The following is a 15995-nucleotide window of genomic DNA, read 5'->3' as shown; positions in this document are numbered from 1 at the left end:
AAGGAGCAGAAGGTGGGTGTAGTGGTCAGGGTTATCCTGAGAAATAAGACCAAAAGAATCTGTGTGTATGTATGTTCACCCCCTGTCCCACTGTACAAACACGCGTGCCAGCTAGCAGAGCCAGAGTTTCCGTTCAAGTCCAAAGGCAGGAAAACACCAATGTCCCAGCTAACGGTTGTCAGCAGAGGGCCTCTATCTCTGACTCACGGGAGAGTCAGTCCTTTAGTTCTATGCAGGCTGTCAGCTGACTGGATGAAGCCCGCCCCATTAGAGAGAGCCATCGGCTTTACATGGCTGATGGGTTTAAATGGTAACCATCACAATGGTTTGGATGAGAACCCCTTCCATGGGGGCCTGTGGTTGAGAAGGAAAAAGCCCGGGGACGAAGACCCAGGACTGCATCAATCATCCATTCATTCTTCTTGGTGGTTGAAAGTGAATGTTAGCAGTGATTCTGCCTGTTGTGTTCACTAAGATGCCCACATAGCTGGCGCACAGTAGGTGTTCAATCAGTGCATGACTGCAGCTCAAAGTGACCCTGACGTTTCATTTCTTCTCTGCCTGCTCCCCATACTTGGTGATGCTTCCCCCACAGGCAACAGAAAAACTTCAGCCACCCTCCACGGATCACATAGCCGAGAGCCAGCCGCCCCCTGCACTCCCTCAGCTGTCAAAGTCTCTGGGAAAGAGCTTTCTCCCTGCTGTCCCTTCAGCCTCTAAGATGAAACCCAGCCTCAGTTTTCACGCAGGTATGCGATCGAAAAAGGACAAGAGCAAGTTGGGTTTTTTCTGCATCTCCGCCCCTCCTCTCAGACGTTTGGAAGGTGTTATCATTGTCTGCTCCTTGGCGTGAGTGAGTTTCAGGTTTTCTTAGGCAGCAGGTCAGCCACAGTCACCGGCTCTTTGAAAAGGTGTGTGCCCAGTTTTGCTGCTGGCCTGCCTGAAGTCCCAGGAGTCTGAGGCAAGGACTCAGTTGTGCACATTTGGCTGATTGCCTTAACTCGGTCTGCACCCCGGGCCCCCGTGGGTTCTCTCAGTGCCGGTTTGAGTCCCACCTTCCACGGTGGTTGTTGCTACAAAAATAATAAGTACTCATCATGAAAACTTTGGAATATAGATGACATCATAAACAAAGGAGAAAGCACTCATAAACCCCACCGCCCAGGAAGGGCCTCTGTAAGATGCCGTCCTCATGGGGTACACAGGGGCATGAACGCATGTCCCCTATTACGGGATGTGGGGATTGTGTTCGGTTTATCGCAGTGTGGGGACAGATTGGTGGATGACATCCCTCCTCAGAGGGGCCACCAACTGTCATTGACCTACCATCAGAGGAGCACGGAAGTCGAGGTCAAGGGTTTAGAAAAGAACACGGCAGCCAGATCCGATGGAACCACAACTTGGCATCAATGGCCTGGATTCTGTCTTTAAGGAATTTTTCATTTAATCTTCCTAGTAAGTTGCTTTTGTTATATTTGCAAAATTCTCAGTCCCATATAGACTGAGAAGCAGATAAGGAAGCTAGTCCTCACCGTGGTTGACGGAGAGCACTGGCCTGTATCGCTGCATAACAAGAGCTCACACTTACTGAGCACAGCCTATGTTCTAGGCACTGTATGGAGTCAGCCTGTTTGTCCTCACTGTGATTTCACCAGGAGAGGAACAGTTATCCCCGTGACACTGATGAGGAATCCGAGGTGCAGAGAGGTGGCAGAGATACTGGGGTTCCGATCTGGTGGCTCATTTAGTTAGGGTCCCAGTCCGGTGGGCCCTGCATCCACACCTTGGTGGATATCACATCTGGGGGTGCGGAGACGAGCCGCAGCCCAGGCGCATCTGAGGGAGGAAGGAGCTGCTGAGTCCCACAGGCCAGTGGACGCCAGGGAGGAGCAGGCGTGTCGCTCCATTTACCATCCTCAACATCCCTGCGTACGAATCGGCGCCCATTTCACAGGATGATAAGCACGGAGCCGAGAGGAGGGAGCTCCCAGGTCACACGCTCACCTATGGGGCCCCCCACCTGCTCGGACTCCCACCCTGGGTCAAGCGTGAGGCAGGTCTTTCCTAACCAACCTAAAACGCTTCTGAAAAGATGTCCAATTCCTCTATGTGAGGAACTCTTTCCACCCTGATTAAGAGCAACTGAATTAACATCTAGAGCAGCTTAGAATTTTGATTACTGAAGCAGAAATTGCAGATGGGCAGTTCTTGGGCCAACTCCAGACCAGAGCTGGGAGGACCCTGGCTGACCAGCGAGCACATGGTGAGATAATGTGAAGAATCAGATTGCTTGTTAAAACGCAGAAGCTGGGCTTTCCTTACAAGAGGGAGATCTGGAGTCAAGGGCTCCCTCGCGCCTTCAGCAAGGGGGCCGCGGTGTGTGTCCCCAGCCAAGGGACTGCAGATTGAGCTTTTTTTTTTTGTTCATGTATCTGCAGGCTCTGTGGGCACAGGGAGGACAGTTGGTCTCAATCACTGCTTTGTGCCCGATAATTACAACAGTTTCTCAATAAATAGCAGCAACATGGACAGATGAATGAATGAGTGAGTGGGGGTACCCGTGAGCAGAGACCTGGGGAAGTGGGCACCTGACTCGATCCTAGGAGAGATCCCTTATCCCCCCACCGTACCTTCCTTGCTTCTTTCCTGTTTGATGATGACGTCCGTTCAGTGAACCCAGAGAATCCTCTCACAGCCAAGTCAAGGTCAGCTAAGAGCAAGGAGGGAACAGGAAAAAGAAGGCAGAGTGTGGTTGAGAAGAATAGGGAGGAGCCGCAAGCTAGAGGGGAAAATTCCAGAAAGTCTGGTGCTCAGGAGCTCATGGAAAACACAAGCCCTGCCAGAGCTGTGGGAGAAAACCAGAAGTCTGGAGCTCAGGAGCTCATGGAAAACACAAGCCCTCCCAGAGCTGTGGGAGAAAACCAGAAGTCTGGAGCTCAGGAGCTCATGGAAAACACAAGCCCTCCCAGAGCTGTGGGAGAAAACCGTGAGGTAACTTCAGCGAACAGCCAGCGCATATGAGTCTGAATACAGCGCGCCAGACGCCCTTGTTTAGTTTATTCCCAGGATTCACCGGGTGGCCCTGAAAATAATGGCCTTCTCTCCCCTCCGGCTCACTGTTTAGATGGGAACACACTGCACGTGCCGGAGGCCAGCGTCACGTCTCCCAGCGCCACCTGGCAGGGCAGCCCAGGCCCGAGCAGGGCGCCCCTCCTGCCCCGGGACATCCGAGGTCAGTGCTCTCATCTGTCAGAGCGTGGGTACCTCAGACATGGCCGCTCATCACACCCCCTCTCACTGGTGGGGCTGTGGCATCACTGCGCCTGAACTTCAGCTGTGACCTAACCTGGCAACACACACAGCACTAAGCCGTGAGGGCTGGGACGCTAAGACATTTATACCCAAGACGTGAGCGCTCGCCTCATCCCCTCGCCTGAGGAGGTGGAGGCCATAGCGCACGTGTGCCTCAGGCGTAACCGATGCCACAGGCAGCGGACCCTCACCTGAAGAGGGTGTGACAGCACGCACGTGTCCCTCGCACGAGACAGCTCGCCGCTCACCCCACCCTGAGGAGGCTGAGACGAGCGCGCGCACGCACCTGAGCTGCTTCGCCTGAGGCTGAGACGAGCGCGCGCACGCACGTCAGCTTCTTCGCCTGAGGAGGCTGAGACGAGCGCGCGCACGCACCTCAGCTTCGCCTGAGGAGGCTGAGACGAGCGCGCGCACGCACCTCAGCTTCGCCTGAGGAGGCTGAGACGAGCGCGCGCACGCACGTCAGCTTCTTCGCCTGAGGAGGCTGAGACGAGCGCGCGCACGCACCTGAGCTGCTTCGCCTGAGGCTGAGACGAGCGCGCGCACGCACCTCAGCTTCTTCGCCTGAGGAGGCTGAGACGAGCGCGCGCACGCACCTCAGCTTCGCCTGAGGAGGCTGAGACGAGCGCGCGCACGCACGTCAGCTTCTTCGCCTGAGGAGGCTGAGACGAGCGCGCGCACGCACGTCAGCTTCTTCGCCGGAGGAGGCTGTGCGCGCGCGCCGTGTGCCTCAGGGGTGATCGGTCTCCGTGTCTACCTCAGTCCTGGCCCACACTATACGCCCCCTGGCCAGTGGCGCGGTGACGTCGGTACACGAGCACCTCCAACGTGGCAGTTCCCTGACCTCCCTCAGCTGAACTGGCGTGACAGCACGCACGTGTGCCTCACGTGACCGGTAACACGCACCTTCAACGCGGGAGGCCGTGAAAGCAGCGCCCCTGTCTCCTAGGCGTGACCAGCCGCCTGGTCTCCTGGCTCGAGGAGGCTGTGGCAGTGCGCACGTGCGCCCAAGGTGTGAGTGGCCACACACCGCCCGTCGCCAGGAGAGCAGCGGCAGTGCGCGTGAGCACCTCCGCCGTGACGGTTCAGACGCGCCCCCTCAGCTGAGCTGGTGTGACGCCCCGCACCCACCCGTCACACACGACGGATGTGACAGGCCCCTTCGCCTGTGAAGGCTGTGACGACAGTGAGTGTCCACAGAGGTGGCCACGTGCTAAACGTCCTCTCACCCGAGGAGGCTGTGACAGAGTACAGTTGTAGCTCAGATGTGGCTGGTGGCACCGGGCCCATCACTTAAGGAGGCCGTGACAGCGTGTATGTGTCCCTCAGAAGTGACCAGGCACCACGGGTCTCATTTCAGAAGGGCTTCGTGGGAACCTCGGGTGTGACTGATAGCGAAACTTTCTTCGCCCGAGGAAGCTCAGAGCATCGCGCGTGACTCAGGCACGGCCAGTCGCCGGCTGCCCTCAGCCCCTCACCTGAGCAGGCTGTAACGGGATTTCCCGAGCAGCTCACCTTGATGAATCACGGTGTGTCTCCTGTTTAAGGAGGCTGTGAACAGCATGCACGTTTACCTCAGACAGATGAATATAAAAGGTCATTTCACCTGAGGAGGCTATGACGGCATGCCCACCTTTCCTCAGACCTGACCGATATAAAGGGCTTTTCACCTGAGGAGGCTGTGAGGACAGCGCAGATAATCCTCAAGTGTGCCCGGTCACATGCCTCCCCGCTTGAGGAGGCTGTGAACAGCATGCACGTTTACCCCAGAATTGACGGATTTAAAAATGCTGAGACTGTTACGGCACGGCCCATAATTCTCAGGCATGACTGGTCACTGTGACTGTCCTCACACGAGGAGGCCGTTACGGCGTTGCACGCGCAGTTAGCATGTGATGAGTCGCCAGTGTCTCCTCACTTAAGGGGGTCGTGGCAGCATGCACGCTTTCCCTCAGACCTGACTGATACAGAAAGCTTTTCACCTCAGGAGGCTGTGAGAGCGAGCAGCGCACGTATCTCAGATGTGCCCAGGCACCACGCGTCTCCTCACCTGAGGAGCCTGACAGTATGGACATCTAGGTCACACAAGAGCCACACCAGAGTTCCCCTCAGCAGAGGAGGCTATTAATGAGTGGGGCTGTTCCTCAGACAGGACCAGTCACCCCATGTCCTCCTCACCTGAGGAGGGTGAGAGAACACACTCATTAACCTGACAAGCGACTCATGTACAAATGTTCCTCACCTGCTAAGGCTGTGGCAGCATTGCATGTAGCTCCCGTGTGACACGACTGAGCAACGTCACTTCACATCATGAAATTACGAGTCTAGTATAATGTTGCATGTTCTGTGTGTCACCCATAAAACACAAGGCGCACACCCGTCCCTGCGCTGGTGGCGCTCCACTTCTTCCGCCCCTCCTTCCTGTATTGCTTTCCCTTTTTATCTTGAGCAAGAACAGCCATGGGTCGGGTATCTGATCAATCCCAGTGATGGCTAAAGTCACATTAGCACTCACATCCATGTCATCCTTGGCCAGCTGGTGAGGCTGTGTGACCTGAATCCTTTCTGGGAACAGGAAACTCCCTCTGACATCCTGGCACTGTTTCCTCACCACTGACCCAACACACACCGCATTGTCTGTAAGGATGTGTATAAATCAGCATTCAGCTTAAAGGCCACCAGGAGCTGCTGGGCCTATGCAGGATGTTCTTCCTTATGGCTAACCCTGGTCCCGCTCACTGTACCTTTATGTTAATGATTCAGAAAAGATTAACAACCTCTCATTTTATGCCCTTTTTTTTAAGTGTTCTGGGGGAAATGGTGTCAAAGGTATTTACTGGCCACAAACCTGGAGCCAAAAGCTCCCAGACCAGAGCAGGCTGAGTAACAGCCAGTTGTTCACAGTGGATTTAAACGCTTCTTTAAATGTGAGGGATGGGAAATAGTTCCCAAGGACTCCCTTGTCCTAACGGCGTGAGTTCACCATAGTGGAGAATTTGGCTGAAGAGGCTCTAGGGACAGGCCTGGGTTATGGGAGGAGCAGAGGCCAGGACAGACTCGGAAACAAGGCCCCAGGTCCGGGAGGTGAGGTCCACAGGGCCCAGAGGTTGTCAGGGGTGTGGGCAGGGCTGGCGGGGGAGAGGAGTCCACACGGGTCTCGAGCTGAGTCTGGCAAGAGGCCGGGGCCGGGGCGGGGGCCGGCTAGCCGCCCGAGCTGGGCTCCGACTCTGCTCCACGGTCTTCCCACTCCCGACCTTCGTTTCGGGGCCGGCATGTTTACGTGTTTTGGAGCACGTTGTTTCTGCCTGGAGTTTCAAATATAAGATGACCACAGTCTCTTGACAATATTGAGAGGTAGAATCTTGCTTGTTACTGCCATTCCTATTCCTTTTCATTTAGAATCAGAACAAAATTGTATTTCAAGTAAAAAAAATAATGAAGTCTTCCCCCCTTCCCCCACCCAGGGTCTACGGACAGCAGAGGCCGACATCATAGCCCACTGCCTCCCAGCCAACCCTGCAAGCGCCAGGGCGGCAGCGCCAAGAGGCCAAGAAGACCAAAGTAAAGATGGCGGCAGGCAGAGCAGGTGGAGAGAATGTCTTGGGTCCCGGGGTAACTCTGCCCCGAAGCTGGACTTGAGAGCCGGGGACTCTGCCAGGGACGCTTCAGGGGCAGCCTGCCCCATGTACACTTCCTGCAGCCCTGGGCCTAGGTCTGATGGCTGCCTCACCAACCACCTTCAGAAGAGGGCTGTCTAGGGAGCATCAGATCCCTTCCCAGAGACCTCAAGCCTTTTGGGGCCATTCCCACTCATGGCTGCTCTTCCCTGGGTCACCCCACTCTGTGGCTCCTGCTCTGGGAGCACCTTCTGTAGGGGCTGGGACACTAGGGTCTCATCCCCAGGTCAGTGACTTCTTACCTGAATAGCTCCTGGCAAGAGGCAGGAAAGAATGTGTCTCCAACACCCATGTACTAGCTGAGGTTCCCCAGAGAAAGAGAACCAAAGGGGAGTGTGCATGTCTATCTGTGAGGGTGTAAGTGTGCGGGTATGGGAGTCTACACAAAACAGGGAGGGAAAGAGAGAGAGAGATTTACTGGAAGAAACTGGCTCATGTGGTCGTGGAAGCCCGCAAGTCTGCAAGGTGGCTGGAGACCCGGGGTTTGGGGGGGGGGGATAGTCGATGCTTCAGCCTGGAGTGTGAAGGGCATCTGGAGCTGAGTTCCCTCTTCAGAGGTTCCCTCCTGGAACCTCAGTGTTTTTAATCTGTCTGCCTTCAACTGACTGGACAAGGCCCACCCACATTATGAAGGCTCATCTGCTTTACTCAAAGTCTGCTTACCAATTTAAAAGTGAATCTCATCTAAAAAATACCTCCCTTGCGATACTGAGATTGGCATTTGACCAGACATCTGGATTCCGTGGGCCAGGCCGGTTTGACGCACAATTAACCGTCTTGCCCCACAGGCCCTGGCCAGCCTCCAGAGTGATGCTGGTCCCTGCAGTCATGGGCTCCCAGGGACACAGGAATGCGCCCCCACTCCCACGGCCTGCCCATCTCCCACCATGCTCTCTGGTGCCTCTCGACACCCCAACAATGCAGAGAGGAAAGCACTGCTAACTCTTGGGGAACAAGACAGAATTGTCAGGGTGCATGAAACCAGCCACGTAAACTGGAAATCCAAAAGCTGAGGTTCCATTTGCTTTAGGATTGCATAAGCATCAATCATTCTTCTCATCAAGACAGGAGGAAAAAAAAAAAAAGACGGAACAGCACCCGGTGTGAGCTGGATCACTCCTTCCAGGGACCCCCTGTTTGGAGTCCTGGGGGTTGACCACGCCCCCTGGTGGCAGGAGTCGGTGTGGGTCGGGCATGTGGGGCCTGGAGGTGGAGGTGATGTCATGGTCTCAGGGCCCCAGTGGGAGGCGGGCCATCTTTGCCCTTGTGTGTGCCTGGCATGTGCTGGGCACCCCCCAAGTGTTGTGCAAATGGCACACAGCGTGCCGTGGCCTGCCGCCTCCCCGTAACGCCTGCCATCAAGGAAGACGTGCTAGGGGCTTCCTCAAAGCCATGCTTTCCTGTCTGGAGGGGTGTTGGAGTGTGTGGAGGTGGGGAAGTGGGTCCCCTTTATCCTCAGGGGCCCTGCTACCTGCAGACCTGCTGTGTGGGCCCTGGAAACGTCTCGCTTCCCTCGCCTGTGGGGGGAGTGCTGGGGCCACAGTGGGGAGGGACGCCTTCTGCTTTCCTGTCCTGGCCCCAGATTTCCTGGGAAGGGCAAACACTGCTGACTGACCCTTTCATCTGCTCTCTTTCTCCCATGATATTAGAGCCCAACTGCTAACTGGCCACAGCTCCCAACATACTCTGTTTCCCAGCCTCCTTTGCTGGAATATATGGTTCCGTGACTAACTTCTGACCAATGGGATAAAAGCAGAAGTGGCTGCTTCCACAGCTCTTTATCATAAAGGACAATGGGTTTGTCCCTCTTGCCTCTTTTCTTCTTCACTTACTCAATCGTGCTGCCCGGAGATAGAATATGATGGGTGGAACTCTAGCAACCATCTTGGGGGCATGAGGGCCAAGGCCACACCCTACAGAGGATGGGGGAGGAAGCCAGAAGGAGCCTGAGTCCTTGGGGAGCAGCGCTATCCCCCAGTGTTGTTCCAGACTTAACCTGAGAGAGAAAGAAACACTGTGGTTGGTGCCTCTCGTTCCAAGTGACACACGAGGGGAAGCTCAGGCAGCTGGCAAGTCGTGACTAGAGGAGATCCTGGTGCTTTTGTGGAGCGACAGTGGGGTTTAGGGATGGGAGCGTGGTGGTAGAGGCCTGGGGTTTGGGTACCGCCCCTAATTTGTCCCTGGGGTGGTATGAGAGGACAGCAGAAACTTCCTGTCTTTCAACACCCTGTCTTGTTGGCCAAGAAAGAGAGCTGGTGGATCTCGGGGGCGGGGTGGGGGGGTGGGGTGGTCTTCACCGTGAGGCTGTGGAGTGGCCCATGCATTAGAAGCTGCAACTGTGTCTCTCCTAAATTACCAACACATGCAAACCTGGGCTCACCATACACGCATTTTGGAACTGTTAATCCTCTTGACCAAACTTGAGGCATCAAGCTGCCCTTCAACGGCCCCACGCGGAGCCACCGCCTCCCTCAGCCAGTGCATGGGGGGGTGCCTGGGTGGGCATCCTGCTTGGTGTGGCCACCCTGCTCTGCACCGGGGGCTGTGGCCCAGGCTGCAGCTCCAGAGTCCCTGGTATTGCTCTTGGAGTTTCAGGGTTTTTTCACCTGTACATCAGGGATGTGGTTGAGACTAAGCCCTGCAAGGTAGCAGAGCTGCGCTCCGTGCTTGCCTTACACATAGGACCAAGTCAGGGAGGCTCAACATTACACTTGAGAACCTCTCACGTCATTACACGGCGCCACACTGATTTTGTTGGAAAGGCTGGCCCTTTGAGAGAATGCAGCAAGCGTGACTCGGGAAGGTGGCAGGGGGGATGCACTGTTCCAGCAACTTGAAGACAACCAGCAGGGAGGGGCTGGCGCTTGGACCGAGGTTGTGGGAGGACTCTGAATTGCCCCCACCTGCCTGTGGCTTGGACCCTGTCCTGGGACCTCTCCAGCGTGCAGGCATCGCGTACGAGGTACAGACTGAAAGTGCAAACGAGATGGTCACACTGGGAACATCCTATGATTATTACAGTGGTTGTTCTGAGGCTTCGTTGCAGGAGGGGAGGGACGGACAGGAAGAAGCGCCGTTCCGCAAACAGGAGTGGATTAGTGGGGTTTCCTGGGGAGGAGAGGCAGGAAGTCTGTGTGGGCGACCCCAGCTCAGGGAGCAAGCTCCTCAGCCCGGAGGCGAGCAGGCAGGGGGAGGCCTCTTGCTAAGAGCATCTTGTTGGTGACAGAGGCCACCAGGTGGCAGGAGGTTTGACATCTCACAGGCTCCTTCCAGAGAACAGGCCATCCTAGTTCCACAAGGAGGCGTGTCCTTTCTGATATCGCAGAGATCATCCGAGCTCAGCCAGTGGCCTTCTTCCCAGGGGTCTCCGACCTTCTTTTCTGTATGCCCGGGGTGGCCCTGAGCATGTGGATTTGGGGACCTGGGTTTTGCTCTTGTAGCTTCTCAAGCCAGACCAGTGTCCCCTCTTCCTTCCCTTTGTGGGTCCCTGCTGCCCCCGGAATGAAATGTCACCTCCGTGGCATCTGACCTCTCCTGGTCACTCCAGTGGCCAGGAGGGGTAAGGCAGAAGGCGGCAGAGAGGGTTGCCAGGATTAAGGTGTAGAGGGAGGTGCACGGACCGGGCTGGGCGGACCCCTGGGGTGACAGCACCCACTTACAACACTTCCAACGCTCACATCTCCAGCCTGCTCCCCTTTCCCTGAGTCCTGGGTGCAAACACGCAGCCGCCACTCTGCACACAGAAAGCCAAGTTCACAAAGTTTGTTCCCCAAACTGCTCTCCTCTGCAAGCAGCGGCGCCATCGCCCGCTCAAATGCCAACCTGGAAATCAGGCATCCCCGCGACCCCTTTCTCCCCTTCTCCTGCCATCAGCCCACCCTCTCCGTTCTGTCCACCTGCTCTTAAATCTCTCTCGGTCGTCCTCCTCCTCCCACCATCATCCACTCGGGACCACCGCAGGGCTTTCTAGCTGCTCTCCCAGCAGAAACGCTGCCAGGGGCCAGCACTGGGCACACACCATCTCTCCCTTCACATGTAACCACCATAGCAGGCAGGGGCCATGATGTCAAGCCTCATGCAGACAAGGAAGCAAGCTCAGAGAGACTGGGAGACCGGCCATGGGCACACCACTGCTTTGTCATCGCCTCAGCGTCCAGCGGGTTCCGACCATACCTGCATTGCTCCACCAGCCACAAGACATCTGAAACAGAAACAGGGCGGTGAGATGGGGGTGGGGCTGAGGGTGCAGGAGCTCAGATCATTCAGGGAGGTTCGTGTGTCCGTTCTCCTGAATTTCCTTGTTACCTGCAAAGACGGTGAGTTGAATCTGCAATTCTAATACCTCTATCCTCCCCGCCTCTACCCTCTTGATGTTCATAAGAATTCAGCATCCAGAAGTAATCAGAATCTCCCAGCTGCTCTAACAGGGGCAGTTGACATTTTCTGGACCAATCCACAGTTACTTCTATCTTCTTTCTGTTGCAACACAGGTTATGAAAGCAGAAATAGTCATGGTATGGACGATATGATTAAAACATGGACACTATGGCAAGCCCAAGGATGAACACTAAATCCTCTGCACAGGAGTCCTGAAGGTGGGTCTCAGCCAACGATGTTGCTGTAGGGAAAGATGATCAGCTGGGGTCAAGCAGCTTGAAGAAGCTCGAGGACCAGAAGACAGGGAGATGAAAGTCTCAATGGACTGGAGCCAGGCATCTCCAGGCCGGAGCTGGTCTGCTCACAGATCCCTCATAGTGGGTGCCCTTCCAGCCAAGAAGGTCACTGGGGTGCAGTAGAGCTCCACCTCTGGAGCCCCAAACGTGGCTCCCCATTCCAGCTCTGCCACTTCGGCAGCTTCTGTCCTCGGCGAGTTTGTCGACTTCCCTGAGCCTCTGCTACCCTATGTGTGAATGAGCAGGTAAATATGTGAAGGTGACTGCTGCTCAGTTCAGTTCAGCTCAGTTCAGTTGCTCAGTTCAGTCACTCAGTCGTGTCTGACTCTTTGCGACCCCATGAATCGCAGCACGCCAGGCCTCCCTGTCCATCACCAACTCCCGGAGTTCACTCAGACTAACGTCCATCGAGTCCGTGATGCCATCCAGCCATCTCATCCTCTGTCGTCCCCTTCTCCTCCTGCCCCCAATCCCTCCCAGCATCAGAGTCTTTTCCAATGAGTCAACTCTTCTCATGAGGTGGCCAAAGTACTGGAGTTTCAGCTTCAGCATCATTCCTTCCAAAGAAATCCCAGGGCCGATCTCCTTCAGAATGGACTGGTTGGATCTCCTGGCAGTCCAAAGGACTCTCAAGAGTCTTCTCCAACACCACAGTTCAGAAGCATCAATTTTCCTGTGCTCAGCCTTCTTCACAGTCCAACTCTCACATCCATACATGACCACTGGAAAAACCATAGCCTTGACTAGACGGACCTTAGTTGGCAAAGTAATGTCTCTGCTTTTTAATATGCTGTCTAGGTTGGTCATAACTTTTCTTCCAAGGAATAAGCGTCTTATAATTTCATGGCTGCAGTCACCATCTGCAGTGATTTTGGAGCCCCCCAAAATAAAGTCTGACACTGTTTCCACTGTTTCCCCATCTATTTCCCATGAAGTGATGGGACCAGATGCCATGATCTTCGTTTTCTGAATGTTGAGCTTTAAGCCAACTTTTTCACTCTCCTCTTTCACTTTCATCAGGAGGCTCTCTAGCTCCTCTTCACTTTCTGCCTGCTCAGTCCTGTCTGACTCCGCAGCCCCGTGGACTGCAGCCGGCCAGGCTCCTCTGTCCGTGGGATTCTCCAGGCAGGAATACTGGAGTGGGCTGCCATGCCCTCCTCCAGGGGATCTTCCTGACCCAGGATGGCACCTGGGTCTCCTGCACTGCAGGCAGATTCTTTACCAGCTGAGCCAAGAGGGAAGCCCAGATGAGGAGGTAACATGTAGCTATTTCAGAGAAGGTGAGTAAAAGTGTGGGCTGCTAATGTAAGAACTGGTTTTTCTTGTAACTGAGGTGAACCTATGGAGGATAAAATCACCCTGGTTACAGGGCACGCTTCTGTGGGACTCAGCGCATTCACTGCGTTGTGCAGCCAGCTCTTCTATCTGGTTTCAACACCTTCCAGTTCCCCAGAAGGGGGCCTGCTCCCATTCTGAATTTGCTCCTCCTCACAACCCATTAGGAAGGAAGGTCCTAATCTCAGCTCCAGGTCCAGTCAGCCGAGACCCTCGCCCTGCTCCTAAGCCTGAGTCCCTCACACCCACCCAGCAACCATGCTGCTCTGCTCACCATCCCAAGAAGCCTTTATCAGTGTGAGATTCTGGTTCCTGGGCCCTGAACATCTACTCAGTTCAAACAGACCTTTACCAACACCCCCTGGGACCAAGCCTGGCTAATTCGTGGGGAAATTCTCTACAATTCACAACAGCTTTATCCTGGCAAAGGCTCTGAGAAGTCTGCCTGTAATTAAACATTTAAAACTGTATCCCATTCCTCTCTGACCAGAGACCCTTTAATCTTATCAAAGGGGCACCCAGGCCCTCCCTGCAGGCCCCCATTTCAGGGGATACATTGGGAATCGCTGGCCTTGTGGAAAAACATCAGTTGAGTGCCTCCAAATGCAGGTCCTCTGGATAAACGATTTCATCTCCCTCATGCATCACTTCTTCATAACTAGCAAGATCTTGGCTGCAGGGAAATTACATTTTAAAAGTGTTTTTAATGGAGGTATAATTTATATGTAAGACAAGATGCCTCCTTTCAAGTGTTGAGTTTTGGGAGCGTTAACAAGTGCATTTGGTCAGGTAACCACCTCCAACACTGGATACAGAACAATTCTAACGCCCCCGGCACTTCCTCATGGCCCCTCGCAGCTGCCCCTCTTCTGACCCCAGACTCCACACAGTGCCTGTCGCTTTAACCTTGCCTTTTCAGAGTGTCATCTTAATGGACTCACACCGTAGGCTTCTTTTGCTCAGCACGAAGTACCTGAGGTCGTGCGTGTGTCTGCAGACGTGTTGGTCCTTTTATTGCTGATGTGCATTCCAGCGTGAGGAACTGAGCCCCAGTTTGTCTGTTCACCTGCCCATCAAAGGTATGGGGGTCGTTCCCAGTTTGGGGCAATGATGAGTAAAGCCACAAAAAGACACTCGCATACAGTTTTTGGACAAATATAAGCCTTCATTTTTCTTAGGTAAATACCTAGGAGTGGGGTTTGCTGGGTTGTATGGTAGATTCGTGTTTAAAACCGCCAAACTGGTTTTCAAAGCCGTCGAGCCATTTTGCATTCCCACCAGCAACGCAGGGGAGTTCCAGCTGCTCTGCATCCTGGCCAGCATGCAGTATTGTAACGTTTAAAAATTAGCTTTAATCACTGTAATAGATACATAACAGGAAGTAGCATTTTAAGTCAGCTTACTCTGTAATTTTTGATAAATTCTGGTATGGGCTAAATTTTGTCCCTCTCACCCACTCCAGTACTCTTGCCTGGAAAATCCCATGGGCGGAGGAGCCTGGTGGGCTGCAGTCCATGGGGTCTCGAAGAGTCGGACATGACTGAGCAACTTCACTTTCACTTTTCACTTTCATGCATTGGAGAAGGAAATGGCAACCCACTCCAGTGTTCTTGCCTGGAGAATCCCAGGGACGGGGGAGCCTGGTGGGCTGCCGTCTATGGGGTCGCACAGAGTCGGACACGACTGAAGCAACTTGGCAGCAGCAGCAGCAACAAAGATACCTAAAAGTCCTAACTAACCCCTCGTATCTAGAAGAAGTCTAGTTAAAATTAAGTCATTAGGGTGGCACTAATTCAATGTGACTGTCCTTATTAAAAGGGGAAATTTAAATGCAGAGACTGACACACACAGAGGGAAGTTAATGTGAAGAGACACAGAGAAGACAGCGTCTATAAGGCAAGGAACTCACCCTGTCGACATCTTGATCTCCGACTTCCAGCTTTCAGGCCAAGAGAGATTAAATCTCTGTTTTCTGTGGTGCTTTGTTCTGGCAACCACAGGAAGCTAACACAGATGAGACAGAGGTAACATCTCTAAGTTTTGAACCCTGTTGATAAAATGACCCGTCACCTCCTGACTGACTGCAGGAATGCAACAGAACCAGGTTCTCTGCATCTCCCCGAGTGCTCCCCGCTTGCCTGGCTGGTGCCTGCCTCCTGGAGGAAACCTTCTTCCAGAGAGTAGGATGAAGGGAAATGGAGGGTGTGCAGAGACCCCTGCTTTGAGAGATGAGCTGAGAAGAGGCTAGCTGCAGGAGTAGAAGTCTCAGTCTGGTTTTTGTTTTTCAAACAGGGCAGGCCTGGGCTTTCCTGGTGGCTCAGTGGTAAAGAATCCTCCTGCCAAAGCAGGAGACACCGGTTCCACCTCCGATCTGGGAAGATCCCACATGCCGCCGAGCCACTAAGCCGGTAAGCCACCACTCAGGGGCTTATAGCCCGTGCTCTAGAGTCCAGGGGCCGCAACTACTGAGCCCACCGTGCTGCACCCACTGAAGTCCTCTCCCCTAGAGCCAGGGCTCCACAGCTCAAGAAGCCACCGCAGTGACAAGCCCACGCACGGCATTGAAGAGTTAGCGCCCCCCTCGACCGCGGCCAGGGAAACCCTCACAGCAAGACGATCCGGCACAGCCAAAAATAAACAAACAAATAATATGTAAATAAGAGACCTTCCTGTCTCCTTCACTCCCCCGCCTCCAGGGCCCAGCAGCAGGACCCCCCGGCCGCGTGACTGGATGAGACATGGCTTCATCAGAAGGCAACTCATTCACCGGAGGAACCATGAACTGACCGCAGGGTCTTGGGGACAAACAGTGGAAACGGTTGCACGAAACAGCAATGCACTTACTGCCCCGTGGTACACTAAACATGGTTAGAGGCAATATGTCATGTGCATTTTTACCTCAAAAGAAAACAAAACAGTAAGAACCACGAGGGGAGGCACCTCGCTCAGCACCATACATCTGAGTCTTGTTAGCTCCCTGCAGGACGAAGTCGCGGCC

At 54.3% G+C, this 15995-nt stretch overlaps 1 long non-coding RNA gene across 1 annotated transcript; it reads left to right on the top strand.

Annotated features, from left to right (window-relative positions):
• Positions 1-488: 488 nt before the first annotated feature.
• Positions 489-7416, top strand: LOC132658590 (uncharacterized). The gene is made up of 2 exons (XR_009598431.1): positions 489-749; positions 6777-7416. It is a non-coding gene; the product is annotated as an uncharacterized LOC132658590 (long non-coding RNA).
• Positions 7417-15995: the final 8579 nt, after the last annotated feature.

This window comes from Ovis aries, chromosome 24, assembly GCF_016772045.2.
Source record: "Ovis aries strain OAR_USU_Benz2616 breed Rambouillet chromosome 24, ARS-UI_Ramb_v3.0, whole genome shotgun sequence".
In the NCBI taxonomy this organism is placed as follows: Eukaryota; Metazoa; Chordata; class Mammalia; order Artiodactyla; family Bovidae; genus Ovis; species Ovis aries.
The sequence above is the reverse complement of the archived record's forward strand: the minus strand, read 5'-3'. Positions and strand labels throughout refer to the sequence as shown.